General features: G+C 39.8%; 2 non-coding genes across 2 annotated transcripts; both read left to right on the top strand.

Moving 5' to 3' along the window:
* Positions 1-415: 415 nt before the first annotated feature.
* LOC148580951 (small nucleolar RNA R71) lies at positions 416-523 on the top strand. The gene has a single exon (XR_015895986.1). It is a non-coding gene; the product is annotated as a small nucleolar RNA R71 (small nucleolar RNA).
* A 15,080-nt stretch (positions 524-15,603) lies between these two features.
* On the top strand, positions 15,604-15,710 carry LOC148580950 (small nucleolar RNA R71). The gene has a single exon (XR_015896936.1). It is a non-coding gene; the product is annotated as a small nucleolar RNA R71 (small nucleolar RNA).
* The last annotated feature ends 8,482 nt before the right edge of the window (positions 15,711-24,192 follow it).

Here is a 24,192-nt window from a genome sequence, read left to right as displayed (position 1 = left end):
GATTATAGGTGTTTCCATAGGGTTCTCCCATGTAATTCACCTCTTCCATTGCTGGGTTCTCATGATCATAAGCTTCTTCTTCAGATGAAGCTTCCTTAGTACTACCTGGTGCAGCTTGCATTCCAGACAGACTTTGATAAATCATATTGACTTGCTGAGTCAATATTTTATTCTGAGCTAGTATGGCATTCAAAGTATCAATCTCAAGAACTCCTTTCTTCTGATTTGTCCCATTATTCACAGGGTTCCTTTCAGAAGTGTACATGAATTGGTTATTTGCAACCATCTCAATGAGTTCCTGAGCTTCTACAGGCGTCTTCTTCAGATGAAGAGATCCTCTAGCAGAGCTGTCCAATGACATCTTAGACAGTTCAGACAGACCATCATAGAAGATACCTATAATGCTCCATTCTGAAAGCATGTCAGAAGGGCACCTTCTGATTAATTGCTTGTATCTTTCCCAAGCTTCATAGAGGGATTCACCTTCCTTCTGTCTGAAGGTTTGGACTTCCACTCTAAGCTTACTCAATTTTTGAGGTGGAAAGAACTTTGCCAAGAAGGCATTGACTAGCTTTTCCCAAGAGTTCAGGCTTTCTTTAGGTTGTGAATCCAACCATGTTCTAGCTCTGTCTCTTACAGCAAAGGGAAAAAGCATAAGTCTATAGACCTCGGGATCAACCCCATTGGTCTTGACAGTGTCACAGATTTGTAAGAATTCAGCTAAGAACTGATGAAGATCTTCCAATAGAAGTCCATGAAACTTGCAATTCTGTTGCATTAGAGAAACTAATTGAGGCTTAAGCTCAAAGTTGTTTGCTTCAATAGTAGGGATTGAGATGCTTCTCCCATAGAAGTCAGGAGTAGGTGCAGTAAAGTCACCAAGCACCTTCCTTGCATTGTTGACATTGTTGTTGTTTTCGGCTGCCATGTCTTTTTCTTGTTTGAAAAGTTCTGTTAGGTCTTCTATAGAGAGTTGTACTTTAGCTTCTCTTAGCTTTCTCTTCAAGGTCCTTTCAGGTTCAGGATCAGCTTCAACAAGAATGCCTTTGTCCTTGCTTCTGCTCATATGAAAAGAGAAGAAGAAAGTATGAAATCCTCTATGTCACAGTATAGAGATTCCTTCAAGTGTTAGAGGAAAAAAAGAATAGAAGGAGAAGGTAGAAAGAGAAGAATTCGAACTTATCAAGAGGGATAGAGTTTGAATTGTTGATAGTGGAGGAGTGTTAGTCCTTTAAATAGAAGGATGTGAGAAGAGGGGAAGAATTTTCGAAATTAAAGTAAAAGATTTTGAAATAATTAAAAGAAATTTTGAAAATTTGATTGATGATTTTTGAGAATTAAAGTTGGGAAAGAAATTTATTAAGTGATTTTTGAAAAAGATTTTTGAAATTAGAAACAAAAAAGATATGATTGAAATTTATTTTGAAAAAGATGTGATTAAGAAGATATGATTGAAAAGATATGGTTTTAAAAAGATAAGATTGAAAGGATATAATTGAAAAACAATTTAAAAAGATTTGACTTTAAAATTAATGACTTGGCTAACAAGAAATTTAAAATATATAATTCAGATATTAAACCTTTCTTAACAAGAAAGTAACATACTTGAAATTTTTGAATCAAATCATTAATTGTTAGCAAGTATTTTCGAAAATAGTAAAAAAAATGGAAAAAATTTATTTTGAAAAGATATTATTGAAAATATATGATTTGAAAAAGATTTGATTTTGAAAACTTATGAAAACTTGAAAAAAATTTGAATTAAAATCAAAATCTTCCCTCTTATGTCATCCTGGCGTTAAACGCCCAGAGTGGTATCCATTCTGGCATTTAACGCCCAAAATGCTACCCTTTTGGGCGTTTAACGCCCAGCCAGGTACCCTGGCTGGCGTTTAAACGCCAGTTTTCCTTCTTCACTGGGAGTTTTGAACGCCCAGCTTTTTCTGTGTAATTCCTCTGCTACATATTCTGAATCTTCAATTCTCTGTATTATTGACTTGAAAAGACATAATTTTGAAAAATTTTTGGATTTTTAATAATGAGGAACAATCAAAATACAATTAAACATGGAAAACTAAGATCAAATACATAATGCATGCAAGGCGCCAAACTTAAAAGTTTGTATACTAAGGACTATAACAATTTGAAAAATGCATGTGAGAAACAACCAAACACACAAAACAAGATAATTTAAAGATCAGAGCAAGGAAATCATCAAGAACATCTTGAAGATCAATGACGAACATAATACATGTAATTTTTGAAAATTAGAAGAATAAAGACATGCAATTGACACCAAACATAAAATTAGACACTAGACTTAAACAAGAAACATAGAATATTTTTTATTTTTATGGTTTTATAAAATTTTTTTGTGATTTTTCAAAAATTGAGTGGAAAAGAAAATAAAGGGATTCAAAATTTTTAATGAGAGGTGATGGATTCATAGGTCATTCATAACTTTAATGCATAGACACTTAGACACTAATGATCATATAGTAAAGACACAAACATAAACAAACATGAAGCATAGTAAACGAAAAATAGGAAAATAAGAATAAGGAGATTAAGGAATGGGTCCACCTTAGTGAGGGTGGCGTCTTCCTCTTCTTGAAGAACCAATGGTGCTCTTGAGCTCCTGGTGCACGAAATTGTGATCATCAATGGCGCCAACAACTTAGTACGCACAATTGTAATCTCAACTCTTTATCACAACTCCGCACAACTAACCAGCAAGTGCATTGGGTCGTCCAAGTAATAAACCTTACGCGAGTAAGGGTTGATCCCACGGAGATTGTCGGCTTGAAGCAAGCTATGGTCATCTTGTAAATCTCAGTCTGGCAGATTCAAATGGTTATGGAGAATTGATACTTAAAAGATAAATAAAATATATAATAAAGATAGAGATAGAGATACTTATGTAATTCATTGGTAGGAATTTCAGATAAGCGTATGAAAATGCTTTGTTCCTCTTGAACCTCTGCTTTCCTATTGCCTTCATCCAATCATTCATACTCCCTTTCATGGCAAGCTTTATGTTGGCATCACCATTGTCAATGGCTACTTCCCGTCCTCTCTGTGAAAATGTTCCAAATGCGCTGTCACCGCATGGCTAATCATCTGTCGGTTCTCGATCATGTTGGAATAGGATCCATTGATCCTTTTGCGTCTGTCACACACCCAACAATCGTGAGTTTGAAGCTCGTCACATTCATCCCTTCCTAGATCCTACTTAGAATACCACAGACAAGGTTAGACTTTCCGGATCTCAAGAATGATCGCCAATAATTCTAGCCTATACCACGAAGGTTCCAATCTTGGAAGAAACCCAAGAGATACGCATTCAAGCCATTGCTAGTAGAACAGAGGTGGTTGTCAGGCACATGTTCATAGGTGAGAATGATGATGAGTGTCACGGATCATCACATTCATCAAGTTGAAGAACGAATGGATATCTTAGAGAAGAAGTAGGCGTGAATTGAATAGAAAAATTGTAGTACTTTGCATTAATTCATGAAGAACAGCAAAGCTCCACACCTTAATCTATGGTGTGTAGAAACTCCACCGTTGAAAATACATAAGAACAAAAGAGTCTAGGCATGGCCGTGAGGCTAGCCCCCAAACGTGAAAAGGTCTATCCAAGTATGATCAAGTGTGTAAAAGTATGAAAAATACAATAGCAAAAGGTCCTATTTAAAGAAAACTAGTAGCCTAGGGTTACAAAAATAAGTAATTAATGCATAAATCTTCTTCCGGGCCCACTTGGTGAGTGCTTGGGCTGAGCATTGAAGCTTTCATGTGTAGAGACTTTTCTTGGAGTTAAACGCCAGCTTTTGTGCCAGTTTGGGCGTTTAACTCCAGCTTTTATGCTAGTTCTGGCGTTTTGACGCCAGAATTTTTGTGCTGACTTGGAACGCCGGTTTGGGCCATCCAATCTCTCGGGCAAAGTATGGACTATTATATATTGCTGGAAAGCCCAGGATGTCTACCTTCCAACGCAATTGAGAGCGCGCCAATTGGACATCTGTAGCTCCAGAAAATCCACTTCGAGTGCAAGGAGGTCAGAATCCAACAGCATCTGCAATCCTTTTTCAGCCTCTGAATCAGATTTTTGCTCAGGTCCTTCAATTTCAGCCAGAAAATACCTGAAGTCATAGAAAAACACACAAACTCATAGCAAAGTCCAAAAATGTGATTTTTATTTAAAAACTAATAAAAACATATTAAAAACTAACTAAAATATACTAAAAACATACTAAAAACAATGCCAAAAAGTGTATAAATTATCCGCTCATCACAACACCAAACTTAAATTGTTGCTTGTCCCCAAGCAACTAAAAATCAAATAGGATAAAAAGAATAGAATATACAATGAATTCCAAAAACATCTATGAAGATCAGTATTAATTAGATGAGCGGGGCTATTAGCTTTTTGCTTCTGAACAGTTTTGGCATCTCACTTTATCCTTTGAAGTTCAGAATGATTGGCTTCTATAGGAACTCAGAATCCAGATAGTGTTATTGATTCTCCTAGTTAAGTATGTTGATTCTTGAACACAGCTACTTTATGAGTCTTGGCCATGACCCTAAGCATTTTGTTTTCCAGTATTACCACCGGATACATAAATGCCACAGACACAAAACTGGGTGAACCTTTTCAGATTGTGACTCAGCTTTGCTAGAGTCCCCAATTAGAGGTGTTCAGATCTCTTAAGCACACTCCTTTTGCTTTGGACCATGACTTTAACCGCTCAGTCTCAAGTTTTCACTTGACGCATTTACGCCACAAGCACATGGTTAGGGACAGCTTGGTTTAGCCGCTTAGGCCAGGATTTTATTCCTATAGGCCCTCCTATCCACTGATGCTCAAAGCCTTGGATCCTTTTTATTACCCTTGCCTTTTGGTTTTAAGGGCTATTGGCTTTTTCTGCTTGCTTTTCTTTTTCTTTCTTTTTCTTTTATTTTTCGCCATTTTTTATCTTTTTTTATCTTTTTTTTTTTCCGCAAGCTTTTCACTGCTTTTTCTTGCTTCAAGAATCAATTTTATGATTTTTCAGATCATCAAAAAACATTTCTCCTTTTTCTATCATTCTTTCAAGAGCCAAAAATTTTAACATTCTTAAACAACAAATTCAAAAATATGCACTGTTCAAGCATTCATTCAGAAGAACAAAAGTATTGCCACCACATCGAATCTCGGGCAAAGTATAGACTATTATATATTGCTAAAAAGCCCAGGATGTCTACTTTCCAACGCAATTAAGAGCGCGCCAATTGGGCTTCTGTAGCTCTAGAAAATCCACTTCGAGTGCAGGGAGGTCAGAATCCAACAACATCTGCAGTCCTTTTTCAGCCTCTGAATCAGATTTTTTCTCAGGTCCCTCAATTTCAGCCAGAAAATACCTGATATCATAGAAAAATACACAAACTCATAGTAAAGTCCAGAAATGTGATTTTTATTTAAAAACTAATAAAAACATAATAAAAACTAACTAAAATATACTAAAAATATACTAAAAACAATGCCAAAAAGCGTATAAATTATCCGCTCATCAGCTCCTCTATGTCTCTTCCTTGCCCTTGTTGCTCCTCCCTCATAGCTCTTTGATCTTCTCTAATTTCATGGAGGAGGATGGAATGCTCTTGGTGCTCCACCCTTAGTTGTCCCATGTTGGAACTTAATTCTCCTAGGGAAGTGTTAATTTGCTCCCAATAGTTTTGTGGAGGAAAGCGAATCCCTTGAGGCATCTCAGGGATTTCATAATGAGGAATTTCCTCATGCTCTTATTGAGGTCCATGAGTGGGCTCTCTTGTTTGCTCCATCCTTTTCTTAATGATGGGCTTTTGAGATGAATCTCTCCATCTCCCATGACTCGGAGGTGGAAGCAATTGCCTTTCCTTTCCTTTTTCTAGAGGTTTCTCCGGCCTTAGATGCCATAAATGGTTATGGAAAAATAAAAGCAACGTTTTTACCACACCAAACTTAGAAGGTTTGCTCGTCCTCGAGCAAAAGAAGAAAGAAAGTAGTAGACGAAGAAGAAGATAGAGGTGTGTGAATGGTTCGGCAAAGGGGGTTTTAGGTGGTTATGATGTGTGAAAAGGAAGGAGTGATGGTTTGAATTTGAGTGGGTGGGTGTAGGTGGGTTGTATGATGGTTTTGGAGGAGTAATGGAGGTGATTGGTGGAGGTTATTTTGGGGAAGAGTGTTATGGAAAGGTGTGAGGAGGAAAGGAGAAGAGGTGTGGTAGGTGGGAATCCTGTGGGGTCCACAGATCCAGTGGGGTCAAGGACTTAGCATCCCTGCTCTAATTAGGCATGCAAAACGCCCTCAGAGTGCATGTCTGGCATTAAACGCCAGCTTGCTACTTGTTTATGGCGTTTAACGCCACTTCCATGCTCTGTTCTGGCGTTAAACACCAGTCTGGTGCTTGTTTCTGGCGTTTAACGCCAGTTTGATGCTTCTTTCTGGCGTTAAATGCCTGTTTGATGCTTCTTACTGGCGTGTAAATGCCAGTAAGTTCTTCCTCCAGGGTGAGCTGTTTCTTCTGCTGTTTTTCATTCTGTTTTTGATTTTTCAGCAGTTTTTTGTGACTTCACATGATCATCAACCTAAAGAAAACATGAAATAACAATGGAAAATAGATATAATCAAATAACATTGGGTTGCCTCCCAACAAGCGCTTCTTTAAAGTCAATAGCTTGACAGTAAGCTCTCATGGAGCCTCACAGATGTTCAGAGCATTGTTGGGACCCCCCAACACTAAGCTTAGAGTTTGAATGTGGGGGTTCAACACCAAACTTAGAGTTTGACTGTGGGGGCTTTGGTTGACTCTGTAGTGAGAGAAGCTTTTCATGCTTACTCTCCATGGTTACAGAAGGAGATCCTTGAGTCTTAATGATAGCACAGAAACTTGTCTCTCAACAATTTACCTTCGGCAAGTATACCGAATTGTCGTCAAGTAAAAACTTACAATAGAGTGAGGTCGAATCCCACAGGGATTGATTGGACAAGAAACTTTAATTAGAGGAATGTTCTAGTTGAGCGAAGCAGAATTTGATTTGAGATTTGCAGAAAATTAAATGGCAGGAAAGTAAATAGCAGAAAATGTAAATTGCTGGAAATAAAGAGATGAATGTAAATGGCGGAAAGTAAATTGCAGAATCTTAAATAGGAATGGGGAAGATGCTCAGAAAAGTAAATTGCAGAAATTAAAGAGAATGGGTAAGATCAGAAATGGGGAATTCATTGGGCTTAGGAGATGTTGCATTCTCCGGATCAAGTTCATTTTCATCTCTTCCTCAATCAATGCGTTCATTGATCTCCTTGGCAATCTTAAGTGATCGAATTACAATTCCTTGTAATTCAATCTCTCAAATCTTGATCAATAGCCAATTCCTTGGTCAATTGCTCATGAGAAGAGATGAAGTATGGTCACTGATTATACCACATGCATCCCCAAATCAAGTGTTGGTAGAATTATAGTCACCATATCCATCCAACCCCAATTTGGTCCAACATGAGAAAGCATTTCTAGCATGATCTCTTCATTCCTCTTCCAAGGTTCAGAAGAGATCCAAGTATGAATAGCTTCTTTTCCAAGATAACTACCCAATTGGATGAAGCTTGAAAGCTTTCTAGTAAAATCAAGAGAAAAGATAGAAGAAGAATAATGAAAACTAATATTGATCCATCAAATTACAACAGAGCTCCCTAACCCAATGAAAGGGGTTTAGTTGTTCATAGCTCTGGAAATCGAAAACAAAGATGGAAAATACATTATGAAAAGTAAAACTAGAAGTGCAGAGAAAGTAAAATATTAAAGAGAATAGTTCTCAAAATTCCTCACTCTCCAAAGCTGCTTTCTAATTCAAAACTACCCCTATATATACTACTCTTCTGATCTTCTAGTTGATTCTTCAAGTCTTGGATATGGGCCTTTGGATCTTGAGTTTGAAGCAGTTATCTTCTGCAGTGGGCTTAGCTTTACTTGCAGAGAGAAAGTGTGAAGTAGGCATGGTCTTTAGCTCAGGACGTTAGTGGTGTTAATGTTAAGTGAGAGTGTGGGTTCGAGAACGTTAGTGACAATCACCTTTTTCACTAACGTTCCTCACCCAGGGATGATCCACGTTAACTTCAACGTTAGTGGCATCAACGTGACCACTAACGTTGCCTCTTGATCCTTCACACACGTTATTGGGACTCACCTTTTCCAATAACGTTGAGAGTCCTTCCTCCCCCTATGTTAGATTTCACGTTAACTTAGTTAACGTGGCTCTTAACGTAGGCTTGCCAATTCTTCGAGAACGTTAGTGACACTTACCTTTGTCACTAACATTCCAAGGTGCCCCTACTTCCCACGTTAGAGTCCACGTTAACTAAGTTAATGTGGCTTCTAACGTGGTAATGATAGCCATCTCCAACGTTAGTGAAAAAGGTGAGTGTCACTAACGTTGGCTCATCATCCTATCCTCAACATTAGCTTCCACGTTAACTAAGTTAATGTGGCTCATAGTGGCTCATTGTGGCTCATTCCAACGTTAGTGACAAAGGTGAGTGTCACTAACGTTGGCGATTGTTTGCTTTCTCTACGTTAACTTCCACGTTAACTAAGTTAACGTGGGAGTTAACGTAGCTCAAGGTGGCTTAGTCCAATGTTAGTGACAATGGTGAGTGTCACTAACGTTGGCCATTCTTTTGCTTCCCAACGTTAGAGTCCACGTTAACTAAGTTAACGTGGAAGCTAACGTGGCCAATATGAGCTTGGTCCAACGTTAGTGACAAAGGTGAGTGTCACTAACGTTGGCTCCACTTTCTTTCTTCCACGTTAGAGTTCACGTTAATTTAGTTAACGTGACTCTTAACGTGGGCTATGATGGCCTCGAGGATGTTATTGGCGATTACTTTTCTCATTAACGTTTCAAGCTAGCTCCCATTCTACGTTAGTGGTCACGTTAGTTAGACTAATGTGGCTGCTAACGTGGTTCTTTCTTGCTTCCTTTGTCCTGAAATCAAGCAATAAAGTGCATCAAAGTTCTAATCCACATCATGAGACATGCATCATCCAATTTGTCATCTAATTTATGCAAAATTCCCATGAAATCATGTAAAGTGCACAATGTATGCTTAAATCAAGATGTAAGTGAAATTCCACCCAAAACTTGCTTATTTCCTAAGAAAATGCATGAAATTACCCTAAAACAGTAAAGAAAAGGTCAGTGAAACTGGCCAAAATTCCCTGGCATCACAACACCAAACTTAAAGCTTGCTTGTCCCTAAGCAAGTACTAGAACAAGAGAATGATGAATGAAATGCTAAGAGAAGTGAGTCATTATTGTGTTAGTTATGTCCTTGGTTTTATGGTGGTTTCATGCATAGCAACTTAGGTTCATTCCTTCACTGGATTTCAGACCTTTATCATGTCCAGGAATGCTCACTTGACTGCACCCTATGAGACTCTTATTTTCTGATCCTTTTTGTCATTTCAGGGCTTATTTGAGTTCTTAAACTAGATGCTCTGTATGGGGGCGACTCTTTAAGATAAGCTTTCAGCCAGCACTCCCGAACCAGTTCATTCAAGGTGCTAGGTGTTAAGACACCCCTAAGAACGTACTCCCTCAAGTCTCTTTCCCCCATACATACATACCACAGGCACATGGTTTGTTTATTTTCTTTCTTGAGACCTTGGTGTCCAGCACCTCTTTGGGTTACTAAGTGTTCTGTAGCAAGGGTTACTCTTGATAGTGGACTTTTAGCTGATAATCCCGAGTTAGTTAATCCCAAGTTACCAAGTGATAAGGCACCCCTAAGAGCTTATTCATCCAAGTAGATCCCTTACACAGGAGCACCACAGACACTTGCCTCAAGATTCAACCCCTGGTGCCTAGCCTTATTTCTTACTCTTTTTCTTTTATTCTTAACTTTCATTTTTCTTTCCCTTTTCTTTTATTTGGATCTTGTTATTTGGCTAGTCTCATGGGGTATGTTTCAAGCATATGATTCAGGACAGATAGTTGCCTTCCCACCTTATTGGTGAACCAACTTAGCTAATCTATTATCACACCACAAATCTAGGAACTTACTCCACAATATGAATTCCACTCTGGTCTTTGATAACACACATTCTCTTTTTATTAAAAAGGAGACAAGCATACAAGTAAGTAAGGTGAAAATCCAGCAGGTATCGTGGACAGCACACATATGACAAAAGCAATAGAGCAACATTAAACTCTAATCATCTAAACTAATGAGCAACTATAAATCAAGTTCCTTCAGACTTCCAATTTTTAGCATTTTAAGTATATGGAATTAAGTAACAACACAACCTTTGGGTGATGGTTTCTTGCTATCCCCTTGTTGTCCTCATCCATAGTTTTTGCTCCTTCACTTCCTTGGATGATGGTGCAATATTTCCTCAGAAGGTTCCTGCAAAGTTATTGGAAGTTGCTTGTTTCCAAAGCACTTGAGACATAGTTAGCTTGCATGTATGCTTGTGAATTTCTGAACTTAATTTGGTGTGTGAACACCAAACTTAGTTCTTTTGTCTAGTACAATAGATTGCATACTTACATAGAGCCTCATATGTTGTTATTAACAAAATAACAATTAACTTCAGACTAAACTACTGCTAAGTGGTTCCCCTGATTGGTTGGAGCTAGCAATCTGTCATTGGAGTGTAGTGTGATTATAACGAATATCTTTGGTGGAACACCAAACTTAAAACTGCACTTTCACTCTTGGATTTGTTTTGGTGTAGAACACCAAACTTAGCTCCTCGCAATACAGGGGAAACAACTTGTGATTTTTATTGAAATGACGATAAAAAAGAAACTACCTCAGGTTGGGTTGCCTCCCAACAAAGCGCTCTTTTAGCGTCGCTAGCTCGACGATTCCTCCATTACTTGAGATGATACTTCACTTTGGGGTTTTCCCCCATGTTGCCCATATAGTGTTTGAGCCTTTGTCCGTTCACAGTGAAAGTCCTCTCCGAACTTTCATCCATAATTTCTATGTCCCCATATGGCGAGACTTTTGTGACAAGAAAGGGTCCTGACCACCTTGATTTGAGTTTGCCAGGGAACAGTCTCAATTTGGAGTTGTAGAGGAGTACTTGCTGCCCCTTTTCGAAACTGCTTGGTGCCAGATGCAGGTCATGTCTTCTCTTTGCCTTTTCTTTATAAATCTTGGCATTTTCATAGGCTTGAGATCTAAATTCCTCCATCTCTTGCAGCTGCAAGATCCTTTTTGCACCAGCAGCGATGCTGTCAAAATTTAATAACTTGAGAGCCCAGAGAGCTTTATGTTCCAGCTCCAGTGGTAGATGACAAGCTTTCCCATACACCAGTTGGTATGGAGACATCCCTAGTGGCGTTTTGAATGCTGTTCTATATGCCCAAAGAGCATCATCCAGCTTCTTCGACCAATCCTTTCTTGATGTACCCACAGTCTTTTCCAAAATCTTTTTTAGCTCTCTATTAGATATCTCAGTTTGCCCACTTGTTTGGGGATGGTAAGGTGTGGCAACCTTGTGTTTCACCTCGTATCGTAGGAGAAGAGCTTCTAGTGGTCTGTTACAAAAATGGCTCCCTCCATCACTGATAAGTGCTCGTGGGACTCCAAACCGGCTAAAGATATTCTTCCTGAGGAAGTTCATGACCACGTTGTTATCATTTGTTGGGGTTGCAATAGCCTCCACCCACTTGGAAACGTAGTCCACTGCCACCAAAATGTACTTGTTTGAATATGAGGTTGGGAATGGTCCCATGAAATCGATTCCCCATACATCAAATAGTTCCAGTTCTAAGATGAAATTTTGTGGCATCTCATTTCTTCTGGGCAAGTTTCCAGCTCTTTGGCATTCATTGCAGTTCTTTACTAGTTCCTTGGCATCCTTGAAAAGGGTGGGCCAAAAGAATCCGCTTTGTAACACCTTGGCTGCAGTTCTGTCTCCTCCAAAATGTCCTCCATAGCATGAGCCGTGGCAATTCCACAGAACCTCTCATCCCTCTTCTTCTGAAACATATCTTCTCAGGATTCCATCTGAACATTTCTTGAAGAGATATGGCTCATCCCAAACAAAATATTTTGCATCATTTATGAGCTTTCTTTTTTGATGTTTGTTGATTTCTGGAGGTAAAGCCCCAGTTGCCTTGAAGTTGGCAATGTCTGCAAACCATGGTGCTTTGTGAACTGTCATCAACTGCTCATCAGGGAAGAGCTCATTTACACTTGTATCATGTGTTCCACCTTCATCATAAGGGATTCTGGATAGGTGATCCGCTACCTTGTTCTCCGCTCCTTTCTTGTCTCTAATTTCAATATTGAATTCCTGCAACAATAAGATCCATCTTATTAGTCTTGGTTTTGATTCTTGCTTGGCAAACAAATAATTAAGTGCCGTGTGATCTGTGAAAACAATCACTTTAGCACCAATGAGGTATGGTCTAAACTAGTGAAATGCTAAAACTATTGCTAGCAACTCCTTTTCAGTAGTGGTATAATTTCTTTGAGTTTCATTGAGGACTTTGCTAGCATAGTATATCACATGGACTAAGTTATCTTTCCTCTGCCCTAACACGGCCCCAACTGTAAAATCAGATGCATCACACATCAATTCAAATGGTAAGTTCCAATCAGGTGGGGAAATGATAGGGGCAGAGGACAATCTCTTTTTCAAATTTTCAAATGCTAGCATGCATGTTTTATTGAAGATAAATGGTGTATCAGATACAAGGAGATTGCTCAAGGGCTTGGCTATCTTTGAAAAATCTTTAATAAACCTTCTATAAAAGCCAGCATGCCCTAAAAAACTCCTAATTTCCTTGACATCACTGGGTGGAGGAAGTTTTTCAATAAGTTCCACTTTAGCTCTGTCTACCTCAATGCCTTGGTTAGAAACCTTATGGCCAAGGACTATTCCTCCTGTTACCATAAAGTGACATTTCTCCCAGTTCAAAACCAGATTGATCTCTTGGCACCTTTTCAATACTAAGGCTAGGTGATTTAGGCAGCTAGGAAAGGAATCTCTGAATACTGAGAAATCATCCATAAAAACTTCAATGAATTTCTCTATCATATCTGAGAAGATAGAAAGCATGCAGCGTTGGAAAGTCGCAGGTGCATTACATAGCCCAAATGGCATGCGCCTGTAAGCAAACACTCCATATGGGCAAGTAAATGAGGTTTTCTCTTGGTCTCTAGGATCAACCACTATTTGGTTATATCCTGAATAACCTTCGAGAAAACAATAGTATGAGTGTCCTGCGAGTCTTTCCAACATCTGATCCATGAATGGAAGGGGGAAATGATCTTTTCGTGTAGCTTCATTTAGTTTTCTGTAGTCTATGCACATCCGCCATCCTGTGACGGTCCTGGTGGGGATTAGTTCGTTCCTCTCATTGGGAACTACAGTGATTCCTCCCTTTTTCGGAACAACATGTACGGGGCTGACCCAGGGGCTATCTGAGATCGGGTAGATTACCCCTCCCTGCCATAACTTCATAACTTCCTTCTGTACCACTTCCTTCATGATTGGGTTCAGCCTCCTTTGGGATTGAATATATGGTTTGGCATCATCTTCCAACAATATTTTATGCATGCATATGGCCGAACTGATCCCTTTTAGGTCAGCGAGGGTCCATCCAATGGCATCTTTATGCTTTCGCAACACTTGGAGCAGTTCATTCTCTTGATCTTGGCTGAGGGATGAGTTTATAATCACTGGGTAGCTTTCATTCTCGCCTAAGTATGCATCTTTGAGAGTGGGTGGCAGTGCTTTGAGTTCATGTTTGGGTGCTTCTAACTTTTCATTCTCTTCCTTTGGTGCACCTTGTATATGAATCTCTGCTGTTGCAACCTCTTCACTAGACGTTGACTCCTCCTCTGTTAACCTTTCAGGTTCTTCTTCTTCAAAGCTCTCTTGCACTGCATCTTCCAATGAGTTCAACCTCATACATTCTCCCAATTATTCTGGTGGGTAACTTATGGCCTTGAACACATTGAATGTCATCTTTTTATTGTGTAATCTTAAGGTGAGATCACCTTTTTGGACATCAATGACAGCTCCAGCAGTAGCTAAGAACGGTCTTCCCAAGATGATAGAGGCCTTGGCTTCCTCCTGCATGTCCAACACCACAAAGTCTGCTGGGAAGATGAAATCCCCCACCTTCACCAGCAAATCTTCCACTACACCATGAGGGAACTTGAACGATCGGTCTGCCAGTTGTAAGGCCATTTTTGTTGGCTTAGCCTCCTCGATTTTCATTTTTCTCATCATAGCTACTGACATCAGATTTATGTTGGCTCCTAAGTCACATAGAGCCTTCTCCACTGTGATTTCCCCTATAATACAAGGGATCTGGAAACTCCCAGGATCCTTTAATTTTTGGGGTAGTTTATGCTGAATGATAGCACTACATTCTTCTGTTAGTATCACAGTTTCGTTGCTCTTCCAACTTCTCTTCTTAGTCATTAATTCCTTCAAGAACTTGGCATAGAGCGGCATTTGCTCTATTGCTTCAGCAAAGGGTATGTTAATCTGTAATTTTTTGAAGATTTCTAAAAATCTGGAGAACTGGCTGTCATCCCCCTTCTTCTTCAGTTGTTGAGGATATGGGAATTTTGGAACATATGGCTTCACCTCTCCTTCCTTTTGATGTGAGTTGGAGGTGGGGATTTGAACTTTATCTTGTTCCTCCTTCTTTCCAACTGAATCTTGCTCTTGTAGTTGCTTGGGAGTCTCCTTCAATTCCATTCCACTTCTGAGGGTGATAGCCTGACACTCCTCCCTTTGGTTTGAGTCTGCATCGCTGTGAGGGTTGTGGCTAGAAATTTGCTTGAATAGGTATCCAATTTGTGTCTCAAGTTTCTTGATGGCAGCATCTTGATTCTGTATATTGGACTGCACTTCTTCGCGGAATGCCTTACTGTCTTGAATCTCTTTGCATATGCCCTCAAATAGAGTCTCAATTCTGGAGAGTCTATCTTCAGATGATGGTGAGTTGAAAGTGGATGGGTGAGTTGGGTTATTTTGGTTTTGGTATGGATGTGGAGAGGTGTTGTTAGGGTGGTATTGATATGATCTTTGTGTGGAATGTTGGTGAGCTGCATGGTTGTTGGGGTTGTGACGTCTCTGATCTTGGCCTTGATCTTGTTGATTTTCCCACCCAAAGTTTGGGTGATTCCTCTATCTAGGGTTGTAGGTCTTGGAATATGGATCATGGGTCTGCCTGGGTGAGTTTCCAATGTAGTTGGCTTGTTCTTGCTCATCCTCTGCCTCTGCATTCACTCCCTCTTGGGTTGCTGATGAGGTGGTGATTGCTGCTACTTGGTTCCTCTCCATCTTCTTGGTGAGGTCAGCCAGCTACTTGGTGATAAGCTTATTTTGGGCCAGTAGTGCATCCACATTGTTTAGCTCTATCACTCCTCTAGTGTTGCCTCTTTCAGAAGCATAGAAATAGTCATTCTCTGCTACAGTCTCAATGACATCTATGGCTTCTTCAATGGTCTTCTTCTTGTTCAGAGATCCCCCTGATGAGTGGTCTACTGCTTTCTTTGATTCATAAGAATGGCCTTCATAGAAAATGTGTAGCTGCACCCATTCATTGAATATATCTGGTGGGCACCTTCTTGTCAGGTCCTTGAACCTCTCCCATGCTTCGTATAGAGTCTCACCATCTTGCTGCCTGAATGTTTGTACCTCAACTCTCAACTTGTTGATCCGTTGAGGAGGATAAAATCTTGCCAGGAATTTGTTCACCACATCTTCCCAGGTTGCTAAACTCTCCTTTGGGAAAGACTCTAGCCATTTGGATGCCTTGTCCTTGAGTGAGAAAGGGAATAAAAGTAGTCTATAGGTGTCAGGATGAACACCATTAGACTTCACAGTATCACATATCCTCAGGAAGGTGGTTAGATGTTGATTGGGATCTTCTTGGACACCTCCTCCGAATGAACAATTGTTCTGAACAAGGGTGATGAGCTGTGGCTTTAGTTCAAAGTTGTTGGCATGTATGGTTGGCCTTTGGATGCTACTCCCACAGTTTCCTGGGTTTAGGTTGATGTAAGAGCATAGAACTCTTCTCTCTTGTCCAGCATGATTTGCTAGACCTTTTCTGCCATGGTTGTGATGAGTATTTTGGTGAAAAATAAATTTCTCCCAAAACACACAAATCTAACCGGCAAGTGCACCGGGTCGCATCAAGTAATAAAAACTCACGGGAGTGAGGTCGATCCCACAGGGATTGAAGGATTGAGCAATTTTAGTTTAGTGGTTGATTTAGTCAAGCGAATCAAGATTTGGTTGATGGTTTTGTGACTTGGAGAATTAAATTGCATTGAAGTAAAGAGAACAAGAAATAAATTGCTGAAACTTAAAGAACAAGAAATTAAATGACAGAAACTTAAAGTGCAAGAAATGTAAATTGCGGAATCTTAAAGTGCAAGTAATGTAAATTGCTTGAAATGTAAAGGGGATTGGGACTTGGATTTGCAGAAATTAAGCAAGGAAAAGTTAAACTGCATCAAACAGAAGAGTAAAAGGGAATTGGGATTGGATCGGATCTTATAGCAGAAAAGTAAATGAACATGGAAAGAAAGAAACAGAATGTAAATTGGGGATTTGGATCTCAGGACCCAGAGACTAGAAAACTAAGTCTAGATCTCAATGCCTTCCTAGATCCAATAAGAACAATTGCAAAGGAATTGTAAATTGCAAGAGAATAGATGAGAATCAAGTGATGGAAACAGAGATTCAAATTCAGTAAATAAACAGAGAGATCCAAGGTTGAGATTGAAACAGAATTTCTTCAATTCTCCAACCCAAAATCCAAGACAATTGTAATTGAAATTGAAAGCAATAAAACTAAGAGAAAGAGAAGTGAATTCTCCTTCCGCAAGACAAAGAAATTAAAGTTCACTCAATCACAAAAACTCTCTGAAAACTCTTATGAAAATTCCAAAAAGAAAGCTCACGAAGAACTTGAATTCTATCCTATTTATACACTTTCTTCAAATGATCTTCAAGCCTTGAGTTGGGCCTTTGCTCTTGGTGGAATTGGGTTGAAAGAGGCCTTGGTTGATTGCTCTTGAAGTTTGGAGAAGAACCAAAGTGAACCAATTGAACCGGTTTTGAGGTTAGCAAAAGTTGGACCAAAAGTTTGAGCCAAAGTTAGGGGTCTAACTTTGGCTCCAACTTTTCATATCAGCTAGCATAGTTTTCTGATATCAACGTTGGTGCCAACGTTAGGGGTCTAACTTTGACCCTAACGTTGGCCTTGCCTTATGTGCTAGTGGCGCCAACGTTAGCCACCAAGTTAGGGGGCTAACGTTGGCGCAAACTTTTGCTCCTTCCCCATTGAATTTTCATGTGCCAATGTTAGCCTCCACGTTAGGGGTCTAACGTTGGCGCAAACGTTGGTGCCCAGGGGAGAAATTCATGTGCCAACGTTAGCCTCAAAGTTAGGGGGCTAACGTTGGCGCAAACTTTTGGTGCCCAGGGGAGAAATTCATGTGCCAACGTTAGCCTCAAAGTTAGGGGGCTAACGTTGGCGCAAACTTTTGGAGCCCAGGGGAGAATTTTCAAGTTCCAACGTTAGCCTCCAAGTTAGGGGGCTAACGTTGGGGCTAACTTTTCAACCAAAAGTTTGTGCAAAAGTTTGATGCTAACTTTAAGTCCAGCTTCTTGCTTCCTGGTTCAATTTCACTTATTCCATTGTCTCCTCTTTACTCCTAGCCATTCCTTCTTGCTTCAACCCTTCTCCAAGCTTTCTTCACCTATAATTAATCAACCAATCACATCAAAGCTATGCTCAAAATCATGAGATATTCATTCTTTCACAATATGCAACAAATATAGCATAAAACCTCATGAAATGGCATGAATTCATATATGGTTGATTCAATCAAGGGAAACATCAAAATCTACTCAATTAGCTTGCTTGTAGCTCAAGAAAGTGCATAATTCTAATGAAAACAAAAGAAAAAGACTAGTTAAAATAGGCTAAGATGGCTTGTCATCACAACACCAAACTTAAAGCTTGCTTGTCCCCAAGCAAGAAAAGATTTATTGAGAAGAAAGAATGAAATGGAAGAGGATGTTCATGCTAGCAGAGTATTATTGATAGTTCATGGGGTTTTGTGTGGATATGCAAATACTCACTTCTTATTGACTCCTAGGCCTAGAAAGTCTCCTTCAAGCTTCAAGTGACATACTGCTATGACCTCTCATTATTCTTTTATCCTTGGCTATTACTTTGTTCATAAGCTTTATTTGAGTGTCATGTGTAGCAAGTTCATTTTCTTTTCTTTATACTTGACACATTATTCACTATAGACACTTGGCTCAGATTCCTTCTTAAAACATTGATGCCCAGCACCTCTTTGGGTTACTAAATGCCTTGTAGTTAGGTTGCTCTTGATAGTGGACTTTCAGCTGATGATCCCGGATTAGTTAACCCAAGTCACCGAATGTTGAGGCACTCCTAAGAGCTTACTAATCCAAGCAGATCCTAGTACAAAGACATCACAGGCATATATTTTAAAGTTCAAGCTATTGGTGTCCAGCTTTGTTTCTTTTTGTTTCCTTTTTTTTTCTGCCACTTTTTGGCTATCTTTTTTTCTTTCCTTCTTTATGTTTTTCTTTCTAACCAAGGAATTTAATTCAATTGAGATTCATAGACAGTAGGCCACTCTTTACTTAGAAGGAGATATCCTGGCTCTTTATTCACTAAAAGTGAGCTATTATACACTCACACACATACCACCACTTACTTTTATTCGACTTCTATCTAACAGAGACCATTTCACTTCACATTCAAACTTTTTCTTTTATTGAATTTAAAGATGCAGGGGATAACACATGCTTATTGTCAAGTGAAAATAAACACACAAGCACACACATAAACTAGCCTACTTATTTTAAAAGAAACAAACATAATGCAAAGGCTTTTAATTAAGAAGAACTACTTAGAAATGCAAAGACAACTTAGAACAGATAGAATGCATGCTTTTTTCTTTGTAGTGATGAACAAGGAGCAAGTCCACCTTTCATTTGTCATGCCTTTTCTTTCTCCTTTCGTACACTTGGCTGCTAGTGTTCCCACCATCCTTGTTTGGTGCCTGTTGATCTTGCCAAAAGCCAGCTTTATTCATAGCTTCATCCACTCTATCTTCGAGTCTCATAGCCCTGCTCACTTCTACCTCACTTCTCATTTTGAAGAATTCATCAAAAGTTGGGAATGCCGGGTCCATGTTGTGCAAATGTTCTCCAATATAGTTCAGTTTGATTTGGCTATTGACATTGTAATCGGCTTGCACTTCATACCTTGCATCTTGGAGTGTTGTGAACTCTTTAAGAGCCTTCAAATTTTCAGCTTGCATTTGTTCCAACTTCCCAAAAGATTCATGAGATTGAAAGGCATGTTCTTCTTGCATCACAAGAAATCTTGACTCGAATTCATTTTGTTTGTTCATTATTCTTAGCTCCCTTTCTTCTTGTGCTTGTTGGTTTTTCATGTACAGAGAATGGTATTCTTCTTGCCTTTCTTGGATTCTCGTGTACTGTTGAGACAATCTCCCTATTGCTTCTTGCATTTGAGCCATATCCATATTGCCATGTAGGAAAAAGTGTGGCTGCTCCTCCTCCTCATGTGGCTCTTCTTCTATGTGTGGCTCATCTTCTTCCATTGGTTCTTCTACTTCCCTTCCTCCATGTGGCCTTCGGCCTTGATGTGCTTCAAGGGGCATCATCATCCGTTCAATGGTTATGGGCATGCCTTGGCTTAACCACATTGGATTCTCCTCTTCCATTGGAACCTTAGCCCTTGCACACAACCTCCAAATGGTGCTTGGATAGTACAACCAAGATCCGGCCGAATTCTTTTCAGCTAGCTTTTGAATGTCTCTTGCAAGGATTTCATGAACTCTTATCTCTCCTCCCACAATGATGCAATGCAGCATCACGGCTCTCTCCCTGTTAACTTCTGAGGTGTTCACTGTGCCCAGAATTGACCTTTTCATCAACTCATACCATCCTTTTGCTTCCGGAGTGAGGTTACATCTCTTCAGGAACTTGTATCTGTTCTTGTTATCTCCTTCCCATTCTGAGTTCTCAAAACAAATGTCTCTCGCAATCTCCTCATAATCCTGATCCTCATTCAATCTTTATTGGTATCCCGGTTCATCAAAGCGGACTAACTTTAGTTTCAAGACTTTCTTGATTGCGTCCGGGCTAAAGTCTACTTCCACCCCACGCACATAGCTCTTGTACGTTGGGGGTTCACGCATGTCAAGCCTTGGGACATTTGTATAGAACTCTCTTATGATATTGGTATTAATTCGGGTGGCTGGTGATGTAAGTTCCTCCCATCTCCTCTTCCGGATTTTGTTCTTCATTTCTTGACATCCATCATCCGGCAAAATGAATGGAATTTCAGGATAGATTCTTTTCTCGTTCATCCATTGAATTTGCATTTGATGAAACCAAGACTTGAACCTCCGTTGGTCATATTCATGTATTTCTTCCTCCACTATTGGATCTTTTCCTTTTCGTCGTTTGGTTCTTGAGGAGGATGCCATGATCACTTGGTTGGTTGAGAGGGAATGTGAAGAATGTTGGAGAGTTTGATGTGTGTTTGGAGGAAAAAGAGATTAGGTCCGGACTTGCTATGACAAGAAATTACGAAGAGAAGTTTAAGTGGTTGGAGTTTAAAGTAAGAGAAAGGTTGCACAAAGCTTGTTATGTTGAGGAATGATTCGGTCATGTGCATGGCTTGAAGGTGGTATGCTTTTAAATGAGCAATGAAGGGCTAGGATGCAATTAGACACTATGGGGATCAAAGGTGTGCATGTATGGATGAATGAAGACAAAATTTGCTCCTTCCCTTGCCTTTGCCGTGATCATTCTCAAGGAGTAGCAGATTTCTTTCTTGAAGCATGTGATGGGATTTTGTCCTTATGCTATGCTTTCCCTTGTCTTGTCTTTTTCATTGAAGATTCTTTGACCTCCTAGTCATCACAACAAGACAACATATATTAGTCTTATCCAACCGTAGCAAGAGTGTTCTTTTTAGTAATACTATGTGAACCATCAATTCTTATCTCATTTGAACCGTGACACTCTCTTTGGAGGACACCAAACTTAATGTTCAGTAATGTATAAAGAAAATGAGTCTCTTCCTCCAATTAGTGAAGTTCAGATGTTAAATGTTCATAAGAATTGTTTCCATTACACTTTCTTTTTCTCTTTTTTTTTCATGAAGGATTAATTGTATCCTTGAATCGGTGCATCAAGGTTTGATGAACACCAAACTTGTTTCTTGTCAAAGGGTACATCACAATTAATGCCTTCATTACCGAATAAGAATTTTTTCATTTATAAGATTTTGAAGAATAACAATTGTATGATTATTGATGCATGAGTTTCTACTTTTCATGAAGCTATGTGGACACCAAACTTAGTGTTCGGCCATATGCTTTATTAAGATACTCCAAGCATGCAAAAATGGAATTATTTGTAACATTGGTTTAGTGTGCTTGAAGGCACACCAAACTTAGCATATATTTCAAAATAGTGCATGCAGTCAATGGTCATGTTCATGAAAAGAGAAAAGAATTCATACTCAATTGATCATAACTTATTGAATTTAAAATGACATGAATCTTAAAGCATGGGTTGCCTCCCATGGAGCGCTCTTTTATTGTCATTAGCTTGACATTGAGGCTTTCTTTTATGGTGGTTGGTGCTTGTAGGGCCTCAATTTGTCTCCTCTGACTGTGATCCTCTTCTTTGTTCTCTGGTGTTCAATTTCAGCATGCTCTAATGATAGTATGTTGCTGACAGTGTAGTAATCCTCGGTTTGTTGATTTGCCCCCAGCTGTTGATATATCAGTTGCACTTTGTCACCTTTGGAAAGCCCCTCTGTTGGAATCTTTCTGTTCTTCCAACCCCTTTTTGCTTTGTTTCTGCGTTTCATCTTCCCTTTTGTTGTTCTTTCTTTTCTGGCCGTAGGTTTTCCTTGGGGACCTCTCTTCTCAGTGGTCAATACTCTAATATCTTCTTGGGCTTTTTCATCAGTCTGCACAATCTTTAGCATCGGGATGTTGCTGTGACTTTCCTGGTCGTTCTTCATATAGTCTTTCTTCTCCTTGCTAAATTGTGCTTCTGGTAATACCTTCAGAGTGACACTCTGGTCATGCATCCTGAGAGTTAATTCCCCTTCCTCTACGTCTATGATAGCTCTAGCAGTGGCCAAGAATGGCCTTCCCAGTATAACAGAGTCACCATCATCATCGTTTGATTCTAGAACCACAAAATCAGCAGGGTATATAAAACTGTCCACCTTGACCAAAAGATTTTCAATTACACCCCTGGGGTATACCATTGACTTGTCTACCAGCTCCAGAGACATTTGTACTGGTTTGACCTCCTCTATATGCAGTTTTTTTACCAAGGAAGATGGTATTAAGTTAATACTTGCTCCGAGATCGCACATTGCTTTAGTGATGGTCAATTCCCCAATGGTGCAAGGCAACAGGAAGCTCCCTGGGTCCTCGAGCTTGGGAGGAAGCCCCTTTTGAATCAAGGCCCTGCATTCCTCAGTAATCCTTATGGTTTCTTTCTCATCCCAGCTTCTTTTCTTGTTGACAAGCTCCTTCAAGAATTTGGCATACAGAGGCATTTGCTCAAGTGCTTCAGCCAAGGAAATATTGATTTCCAGCTTCTTAAAAATCTCAAGGAATTTGTGAAAATGCTGGTCTTTAACCTCCTTGTTGAACCTCTGGGGATATGGCAGTGGAGGTGTGATGCTTTTTTCTATTTGCTGCTGCCCCTGAGCTACTTCCTTTGAGCTATGTGGCTGGTTGTCCTTCTCTTTGAGTTTCTCAGTGCCTTTGTTTGGCATCACAACTTGTTCCTTAGCCTCATCTACCTTTGTTTGATTCTTATCCTCCATTGGTTCTTTGATGTTCTCTGCTTGCTTCCTTGTAGTGTCATTGTTGCTTATCAATGTTCTCCCACTCCTTAATTGTATTGCCTTGCATTCTTCCTTGGGATTTGGAATTGTGTCACTGGGCAGTGAGTTTGAAGGTCTCTCAACAGATACTTGCTTGGAGAGTTGCCCCATCTGTCTTTCTAGGCTCTTCAGGGAGGCTTCCTGATTCTTGGCTACCATTTCCTGGTGTTTCAACATTTTGTCTATCATGGCCTCCAAGTGAGTGATTCTTTGGGCTTCAGGTGATACTTGAGGTGGGTTATGAGATGTAGGTGGTGGATGGTAGGCATTTTGGTTGGTGGGTTGGTTATTAGATTGGTATTGGTTGAGGTTGAGGTAGTTGTTTTGAGGTTTTCTGTAGGGGTTTTGGTTAGTCTGCTACTGGTTGTGATTTTGGTTGCTCCTTGGGTTGTGTTGGTTTGAGTTCCTCTGCCATGGTTGTTGGTTTTGGGTATGGTTGTCTCCCCATCTGAGGTTTGGGTGGTTTTTCCAGGATGGATTGTATGTATCACCATACACTTCATTTGGTCCTTGGTTGTGCATATACTGTACTTGCTCTTGTTGTTGTTCTTCTTGAGTTTCTTCACTCTGTCCCCATGTGGTTGATGGTTGGCTGGTGTTAACTGCTGCAACTTGGAGACTATCAATCCTCTTGGCCATTCGCTCAAATTGTTGTTGAATTTGCTGCTGCATCATCTTGTTTTGAGCTAGGATTGAATCCACTCCTTCTAGCTCCATTACTCCTCTCCTTTGTGATGGTTGGTGGCCTCTTTGATGAGCAAAGAAATATTGGTTGTTGGACACCATATCAATGAGTTCTTGAGCCTCTTCTGCAGTTTTCATGAGTTGCAAGGAACCTCCAGCTGAATGATCCAAAGCTTCCTGGGATTTCAGTGTTAAGACTTCATAGAAGTTTTGAAGCTTCTCCCACTCATTAAACATGGCAGGGGGACATTTCCTTATCAGAGCCTTGTACCTTTCCCATGCCTCATAGATGGGTTCGGCCTCCATTTGTGTAAACGTTTGTACCTCAGCCTTTAACCTTATAATCCTCTGAGGTGGATAAAATTTGGCAAGGAATTTGGTTACCAAATCATCCCAGTTGTTGATGCTGTCCCTTGGAAAGGATTCCAACCATTGAGTGGCCTTGTCCCTGAGAGAAAATGGGAATAGCATCAGTTTGTAACTGTCAGGGGGCACTCCATT

This window comes from Arachis ipaensis, chromosome B10, assembly GCF_059453495.1.
Source record: "Arachis ipaensis isolate K30076 ecotype BB chromosome B10, ASM5945349v1, whole genome shotgun sequence".
Lineage (NCBI taxonomy): Eukaryota > Viridiplantae > Streptophyta > Magnoliopsida > Fabales > Fabaceae > Arachis > Arachis ipaensis.
Note: the sequence above shows the minus strand (reverse complement) of the source record. Positions and strands in the feature narration are given on the sequence as shown.